The sequence below is a fragment of the Magnolia sinica genome, chromosome 4 (assembly GCF_029962835.1).
Source record: "Magnolia sinica isolate HGM2019 chromosome 4, MsV1, whole genome shotgun sequence".
NCBI lineage: Eukaryota > Viridiplantae > Streptophyta > Magnoliopsida > Magnoliales > Magnoliaceae > Magnolia > Magnolia sinica.
This window is the reverse complement of record NC_080576.1, coordinates 39,985,812-39,995,114: the sequence shown is the minus strand read 5'-3', so window position 1 is coordinate 39,995,114 and position 9,303 is coordinate 39,985,812. Positions and strand designations below refer to the sequence as shown.

At 37.1% G+C, this 9,303-nt stretch overlaps 1 long non-coding RNA gene across 1 annotated transcript; it reads left to right on the top strand.

The window, feature by feature from the left end:
- Nucleotides 1-3,811: 3,811 nt before the first annotated feature.
- LOC131244467 (uncharacterized) lies at nt 3,812-5,325 on the top strand. Its single transcript, XR_009170307.1, has 3 exons — nt 3,812-3,895; nt 3,967-4,013; nt 5,268-5,325. It is a non-coding gene; the product is annotated as an uncharacterized LOC131244467 (long non-coding RNA).
- Nucleotides 5,326-9,303: the final 3,978 nt, after the last annotated feature.

The window sequence follows — 9,303 nt, the reverse complement described above, 5'->3', positions numbered from 1 at the left end:
TGCAGCTTCCAGAAATTACACAGGTTTTAAGCTCGTAGCTGATCTTCTGTAGCCTTCATTGTCAAAAGATTCATTCAAGTCACATGTTCTGTGGAAGAATATGGTCAGGCATATCATCATGTGATTTTTTCTATTTTTCCGTTTTCCCTTTTAATTTTTTAAAAAAGAAGAACACTGCATATACTCATTGACAACGTCATCTCTTGCCTAAGTCCTATAATTGCTCTTTGGACCAGCTTCTGTTGAGAAGCAAAGGATAGCTGAGGAGGTTGCATCATTGCTAAAACTGAGTGATGATATTGACACCATCCCCTCTGAAAGGTCAGTTAAGAATTTTCATTTTTAAAAAAAAAAATTGCACTATAGTCAAAATTATAGTTGGATTTGTTTATGTGAGCTTATTTCTTAAAAGATGCGTGCATGCAGTTATTTAGGAAGAAAAGAAATTTTGAAAAAAAAATGAAAAGAATTTGAGAAGACAGTACAAAACTTACAAAACATCAAGAGCTTGCATGAGTCCTATCATCTTCCTAGTAAGCCTATTTCCCTGAAGAGACCTAATAATAGAAAGTTTTTTTTCATTAGGGTCAGCACACCATTATCAAGAAAAACAAACCTAATTAAATGCAACAAGAATGGATGACAACTGGAGCAAAAAATAAAAGAAAAAAAGTTGCAGATTGTCAGCTGTAATAGAGATTCAGTGGAGTATACTACAGCAAGCAGTTTAACTAGAAGAGTTCGAAAATATCAGTAGCTGAATGATTCTAGTTGGTTGATTAGTAGATGAAACGAATAGTTATTTGTAGATGAAAAGAGATACAGCAGAGCTTTTGAGAGATGGAAACATACAATGTAGCTACTTGCAGGAAACCAATGTTGTAAGGAATCTCTCCAGTGATTTGATTGTAAGAAATATCCCTGGAAGTCATAACAGTCAATAGACCATAAGCAATTGAAGACAGAACAAGCACAACACCCACACCAAAAGGAATGCCAGCCATCTTATAGGATTTCGTAGCTCGTACAATTCCCAATGTTGTCCGGTATGGTTCCTGAGAGGTTATTGTCCCAGTTTTTCTATGGTTTTTATTATGTTTCCATGAGAATCCTCCAGACCCTCACAATTGTTAAGAGTTTTCCTTCTCTTTCTACCTATAATTTCAGGAAATTTCTGTAGCAAATTGTTTGGCCACTGACATGATTAATCCAAATTCATTGTCCCTATAAACGCCACAACAAGTCCAACATCTCTCATTTGCTGTTATTGATATGTATGCAAAGCTTGTGGTTTTAGTTATTAAGGTAGCGATCTTTTCTTCTTTTTTTTCTGACTGAGCTTCATGCAATGAATGGAAACTAAATTGATGAATGTTTCCATCATAGTTTGGGTATCTATGAACAGTATCAGGAGCAATGGGATGATCTGTTGCAACCCCATGTGTGAGTTCTCTCTTTCCCTGAGGAAATACCAAGTTCATCATTCTTCTCTTCCCTCAAGTGATCATAATAACCATGCTCTTGTCCTGAGAATCCTAAACCATGATGGGATTAGTTCACTCTAACATGAAAAGTCCCATTTTGTTAAAAATTTGCTATTCATAAAAACAGTACAATGGGACAGTCACACTCTAAAATCCAAAAGCATTGTAATTTGCAAGTCATAATTCTTTGGATGCTTTTGGGAAAGCACTCCACGAGTCTGTATTGGATGCTTTTGGGAAAGCAAGGCAGAGTGAAGAAATTGAGCAGCTATTTGAAGAGAAAATGGGTATGATTGCCAACTCACCACCTGTAGCTCCTCAAGCTGAATAGGTAGCAGCTTAATCTATTTTTGCTAGACCCAGTATCACAACACATTGTCCTTCATGTTTTTGAGTCGAGTGATGAAAATGGCTGGTTCATTGTATCTTGGATGTTCAGTTGACATCAGTCTAAATGGGCGTCCATTGCCAATTAAATTATTAAATGTTGTAAGGGGGTCATTGTTGGGAGTATGGGTTCTCGTCTTAGGTGATGGGTTGTTATATTAAACGTAAGGCATGTTTGGATGCAAGGCATGCTCAGTTGAATTGAACTAAAGGAAACAAAGAAAAATGGAAAAAAACAATCTTGAATCAGGTATCATTATTCTAATTTGAATGAGGTTGGCATTGCATATCGTGTATTTTAATTCAGATTCAAAATCTTTTGAATTTGCAGTTTTAGCTGTTTTCCCTCTAGCAGTGTGCTTGCTACTCGTTTTTTGTCAAAGCGAATGCTTTTTTGAATTTGAATGAAATTAAGGGCCTACTTCCCACCTAAATGAAACTAAATGGCGATTTTAACTACTACCCATTTAGCATATTCATCTTCTTTTTCTTTTTTCTTTTTACATGCTCCAGGCAGCAGTAGAGATCAGCTGTGAGCCATCTGTCAGGATTTTTTTTTGTTTTCTTAACATAGAAATCGATTGAATTCTTATATGAATTGTATTGGCAGGGTGTTAAAAGAGCTGATCTCACAGAGGATGAGACTGCCTTGCTTGAGCAAGCCCTAGCAATGTCAATGGATGATCCTATATCTAGTCAATCTGGTGATGTGTTTGTGGGAGATACAGATATGTCAGAGCCAGAATGACATGAGCAAGGTGCTTGGAGACCAATCTTTCTTGTCATCTATTCTTGCTTCGCTTCCTGGAGTTAACCCTAATGATCCTTCAGTTAAGGATTTGTTGGCATCTCTCCAAGGTCAAACAGAGCAAAAGAAAGATGAAGATAAGCCACCAAGCGAGGGTGAAAAGTGATGGTGCTCTATAAGCTGTCCATGCCTCCACATGCTCTCCAAAGGTCAGGTTTGTGATATACATACAGAAGGCTCCTAGGAAAGTTTGTGAGAAGTAGACGTCTCTTTTCAACCATGAATGAATTTGATTTAAACAGTTTCAATGTTTCCAAATTATGATGACTTGATGTGAAGCTCACTGATATGCAAGCTGTTCTTGTTTGGGACTTTGATGGTGGCAGCAGCAGCAGCAGTTAGGGAGGTTATTTGTGCATTCAATTAGAGGCCTTGGTAAATTCCTCCTAGTTTGAATTAATCAAACAACCACCTATTGTAGGTTATTTATTTCCAAAGCACTGGTTTAAAATGGATGCATGCCTGTCATCGAATTCTTTGACACGGACCATGCAAACACGCCATCAAATTCTGAGGTTTTGCACAGTGAATTTGAACATTAATCTAGTTTGAACAGTGAATTTGAATAGTGATTGGCATTGGTATCATCATATCATGATCCTGGTATGAGCACTGCATGAATAATGTTGTGTTCAGTTCATTGCTATCTGAATCTGGGTTCTGTTTTTCATGAAACCAAAAATGGCAAAAAACAAAAAAGAAAAGAAAAGAAAAAGACATGGCACCAATCTCTTCATCAGTGTTTGTAATCTGTCATAGCCTTTAAACTTGAAATTCTATGGAATGTGTAGCTACCTGATTGAGAACTTGTCACTAATGATGGCTTATATATATTTGCAGCAAAACCAAGGACGTTTGTTGGATTGGTTTTCAGCCAAATGTTTTAAATAATATATTTAATTTTAGCAATTATTATGTTTGATAGTATCAATTGTTTCAAATGCCACCCACTGTTTTGATAGAAAGATATTAATATTTTCAGACCTCACCTCTTCTCTAACCTTATCTTGCATTTTATACCAGATGTGCCGAGATCTCCAAGCCCGACTGGCTACTGCAGAGGCAGAAAGGGTAGCAGCTGAACAAGAGAAGCGTGAAAAGGAGGAATCTTTTTCTTTTTTCTTTTGCTAAACAAGAACTCATCATGGAAAGGGTGGTCCAAGAGTCAAAGAAACTTCAGCAGGAAGCAGAGGAGAATGCGAAGGTAATGATAAAGGTGACAACTACGAGCAACAAAGACTAATATAATTCATAGCATTGTCTGATCGTCTTGATGCTCTGTTGCAGCTACGGGAGTTCTTAATGGACCGTGGTCGTGTTGTCGATGTATTGCAGTAAGTCTCCATTCCCTCGTTTCTTGAACGCTTTTCTTATGTAGTATATCATGGGATTAGCTATCTGTTGATAAATTTTTCTTGGGTATTTTAGTCCAAATGCAGCATAATCTAACTTTGATTTCTTTGAAAACTTGGCTGGTCATTCATTCATTTCCTAACAATGAAATTCTATCATAACTGGACAAAAAACAAGCGTCTTCTGGTCATAAATGAACTATTATTAGCATTCCTTTCTTGTCACTGTCTTGGTGCAGACTCTTAGTTGGCCCCAGTAGCAGCAGATAAATGGATCTGACTCTGCGACATTGTGATATTGCATTGAAATGTTTCTGCTTTAGCTTATCGATCAGAAGAGAAGGATACACTGTAAAGGCATGTTGTCATCATAGTAGTAGCCTTGTCCCAGCCATTTGGAGTCAGCTTTCACATGGAATGCATGAATCTTGATGTTTTCCTCGGATGAGAATAGTTGAAAATAGAACTTGATTTCTCAAACCTGATGAAGTTTGAAGGATAAATCTTAACTGTTTAAAAAATACATCAATTCTTTTTACTTGACCCAATTTCTGATGAATTTACAAGGATAGAGATGATGTTTGGCCGAACAAAAAGGTGTTTTTGGTTTTGCTAGCAATGGTGCCATTGGCCTTCACATTTCTGTGACCTGACCATTCACTGGTGACGCCATCATGAATTTGTTCCCAAAGTTCACCTCTGGAAAATCTTGCACATGCAGTTTGACTTTTCCAATTGAATGTGGACATGACATTTTAAGGAAATTGGATTGCTAGACCCCACAGTGATGTTTATTTGTCATCCAACCTGTTCATAAGATCATACAGACATGGATGAATGGAAAACAAGAATATAAGCTTGATCCAAAACTTCTGTGCCCCCTAAGAAATTTTCAACCGTAGTACATTTTATCTGTTTCATGTGGTGTGGTCCATTTAAACAAAAATATAAGCTTGATTCAAAACTTTTGTGCCCCCCAAGAAATTTTCAATCGTAGAACATTTTATCTGTTTCATGTGGTGTGGTCCATTTAAACAAAAATATAAGCTTGATTCAAAACTTATGTGCACATACAAGGATACTTTTTTCGAGGTGATTCACATGCTTTATTTCATTGCCATTGTATGAATGAACTTGTCCTCAATATATGCTGCATTTTTTTTTCTCTTAAAGCTTCTTGAACATGAAAATGTTTAAGAGTCCACTCATGGACGTCTTTCTTTCTTTTTTTCCCAGGATTGCCTCAAGTTCTTAAAAGAAATACCTTCTGCAGCAATAAATGATGCATCTGCCAATCCTTTCCAACATTCCAGCTCTATCATGAATCTTTATCTAGAGACAAGTTCTACTCTTTTGAAGGTTTTTACTTCCAAAATTTCTTTTTCTATTACCTATACATAGCGTCATAGAGAACTATTATGCACATGAATATTTCACAGGTCCTTCAAGCCCATTCTGGCTAGCTCATCTCCCACCAACTTTCTTAGGAATTGAGAAGGTTGCAGGCATCATCTATGCATGCTAATCCAAGACTGCAAAATGGTGGAGCTACAGATTCATGAACACATGATGCATCATATCTGATTATTCACTGGCCTCTTCAGATCAACAGAAAATAATCTTTTTTAGCATCTTTGTCCAAACACAGTTCAAAATGTATGATTATTCATTGGCCCTTCACTCACCGTTGTTGTTTAAATATATCTTAATGTTCTTGTTGTATAGAACAATGGTAGCAAATTTTTGAAGTGCGTGGAATAGTTGTTGGGGTATGAAGGGTTTAGTTGAACAGTTGTTGTTGTATAGAACAGTTGGTGAAGGGTTTTGCAGATTTTCAAAGAGATTTGAATTTAGCTTTGTTCTTTTGCTTTTTTTTTTTTCTTGAATTTGAAGTTGGGAGTTTGGAATTTCAGGTCCTCGGGGAGAGCGATGGATTTCGATGTGATCTTTAGTCTTTCTTCATGAACTGGAAGTAGGTACTTGGAATTATAGTTTTCTTTTTTTCTGACAGAAATTTGAATTTTAGATGTGTTGCTCTTTCCATGTGAATCTGATTTTCTTCTAACATCTTTCTTACTGTAGATGGCGCGTTAAGAAGCATCAAATCATGAAAAATTTTGTCACGATCTTGTCAAATGCAGGTCTTGGGATGGCCATGTTCAGTCTTGGTAAGATCATTGATATGCTCATCATGTTCAGTCTCGGTAAGATCATTGATATGCTCATTCGACGTGAGGGGCGTCATCAAGAAATATGATAGTCCCGAACAAAGTAAGCTTGCTTATTCTATGTACTTGCTATGAATTTCTTAAATCTATATATGCTTTCTCATCACCGTGCCTTATTTTCTTGCAGTTCTTGAAGAATTCTTTCATTTAAGACTTGAGTTCTATATAAAGAGAAAGGTGAGCTTTGATTTAGGCCCCCCATTTTTTCTTTTTGGTAATTGAGAAGATGGTAGTATTGACTTGCTACTTTCATGAAGAAAGTAATGTTGGATAATCTTGAAATAAAGCTGTTGAGATTGTCTAACAAAGTCAGATTCATCATTGGGGTGGTAGAAGGAGAGATTATTGTAAGTAACAGGAAGAGAGCAGATCTGGTCCTCGAGTTGCAGCAGAAGGGTTTCACACCGTTCCTTAAAACCAAAGGCATTGATACCAGCGAGGCAATGGAAACAGAAGAAAATGAAGAGACACCGGAGGTGGGAATAGTTGTAAGAGCAAGTGATTATGAGTATTTACTATCGATGCCGATTGGATCTTGTTGTTAATGAGAACTTTAAATAGACATATAACTATTATTATGTTGGCATTGTACTTTTGTGAATGAAAATGAATGATTGTGTTTGATTGAATGAATGAATGATTTATCAGGGTGTACTACAATGGTAAGAGCTGCCATTACTAATTAAATTTTCTATTAACAACAAGCATTAGCTACGGCTATTCACCGTAGCCCTTTGTTGAAACCGTAGCTCTTGCTAAAATTAGCTTTTTGCTACGGTTCTCATTCTACTTTTCGCTACAGATAAACTCCGTAGCTGTATGTAATTTTAAACTACGAATAATATTGCTACGGATTTAATCCGTATCTATACATTCATTAGCTACGGCTATTAACCGTAGCATTGTATCTGAAAACTGTAGCTATTGCTAATTTCAGCCTATTGCTACGGTTCTTGCCCAACTTTTGGCTACAGATATAATCCGTAGTCGTAAATCCTTGACCACTATAGAAGCAACGGCTATGGCTTTAATCCGTATCTATTATCTCTATAGCTACGGATTATATCCGTAGCCATAGCTTTTAGACCTATGGCTACGGAACCAATGGCTTGTCGAAAACGTCGGATTTGTGATACAGAGGGGGTGGCTAAATGCGTGGAGTAATGGGATCGAATCCTAGGAAGATCTTCCAACTCACTCTCTCACTTCCTCTCTTTTCCCTTCTCTTTTCTCTTCTCTCTCCCTTAGGGTTTACAAATTCGTATGACATATGAGAGAGGGTGTTTAAGGTCTTTATATACGCCCAAGTTTGATGGGAATGGCCTCAGGGCCAAGGTATACTTAGGTTCTATCCAAATATGGGCCGTTCTAGTCCAACGGATCACTTCTGGTGGCTCCTTTTCCACGCGCGGTCAGACTTAAGCTCCTTGACCATGGATCTAGGTCAGGCTGAGTTTTCATACCGATCGGATTTACAGATTAGCCGTGGTGGACCAGCTTCAGTTCAATGGTCACGGTCACTCGATCAGGGCCACAAGTACATTGACATGTGTGGGACATTTCTCCTGATCCGAGGGTATATTTGGGTCAAATTCTGACGGTCTGAATCCTTATATTTGGCCTGCAAGCGACACGACTCAGATTACTTAAATTTGGATTTTATTTCTAAATATTTTCACATTTTTCACACTCTTCGCTCCTGGCTCAAGTTGTGTAGTTCTAGACACAATCAAGACTTGATTTCTGAGAGAGTTGTCAAGTCCAGTAATGCGGTCATATCCATATAGTTTCGGGGTAATCGGACTTTTGATGTGCGGTCCAGGTCCGATACGGAGTTTCGGTGTGCTCTCAAGAGCAAACAAAGAGTAGAACATAAGTAGTAATCTTGACTGCCGCATCCAATTCCACACTATATTTGGAAATGCAACACACTATCTACATAATAGAAGTCAATCAAGATTTCTTGGAACACAACAATCATATGGTATTACTTGAAAGAAGGGACATAGGTGAGGAATTGAATAGAATCAAAGCAGAGGGTTAACAGAGAGAAAACCTCAAGAAAAATTTACAACATTTGTTCAGCTAAAGTTGATAAGTTAAAATGAAGCATCACTTGTTTCCTCTCAAAAAAACAACCCACTTTCTTTTCCTAAAAGATAAGAACAAGCCCCTTTAATCTGCTCAATGTCAGTTAGGCCTCCTCAGTAGCTATTTGAACATTACCTCAAATTGTTGAAAAGAATGAGATATGAGTAGAAAATCAGTTAATCAAAAAGGAAAAACAAGTCACAAGGAATAGAAACATTGCTTCCAATAACCTGAAAACCAACATCACAAAACCCAAATGCAAAACTACAGCCATAATGTGATGAACACAAGCCCGACTAGTATAAAATAGATGCAACAAGGCCTTCTAGTTCAATGTCGCCATACCAATTATCAGTATTCTGATGCATCAGTCCATCAATATTGTTCCAAAGCAGCCACTTCGTACAAGTGGAGCCCATGGTTCATTGATCTAGATCATTGATATTATGAGACCCAATGAAGATGTGATAAGAATCAATACTCTTTTAGATTGTAAGACCCTATCCATCAAATCTTCAGGCCCTATTTGGTAGATGCCTAAAAATGGTTTCATATTATCTTAGTTAAGAGTAACTATGTAGTTATGCATAATGAGTACATGCTAAAAGTAGTTATGTATTAGAGATCAATATCTCTAATACATAATTACTATTAACTAGGATTTGGTAGTATTTGTGGCCATGTCACAGCATGTCTTGCAATGGATTTGCTTTTAAGCAAGCCTCTCATTTTGGGGATTTGAATTTGCCCCAAACCCATGGATTTATGGGGGCGTTGGATTTAGGAAATCCATGAATTTGAAAAGTCCTTTAAAAAATAAAAGAAAAAAGAAAAAAAAGAAAAAGAAAAGAAACAAGGAATATTTGAAAATCCATGGATGCAAAGAATCCCTGACCCAAATGCGCTCAACCCAAACAGCTCCTGAGGGAATAAGGCAGGAAAAAAAAAAAAAA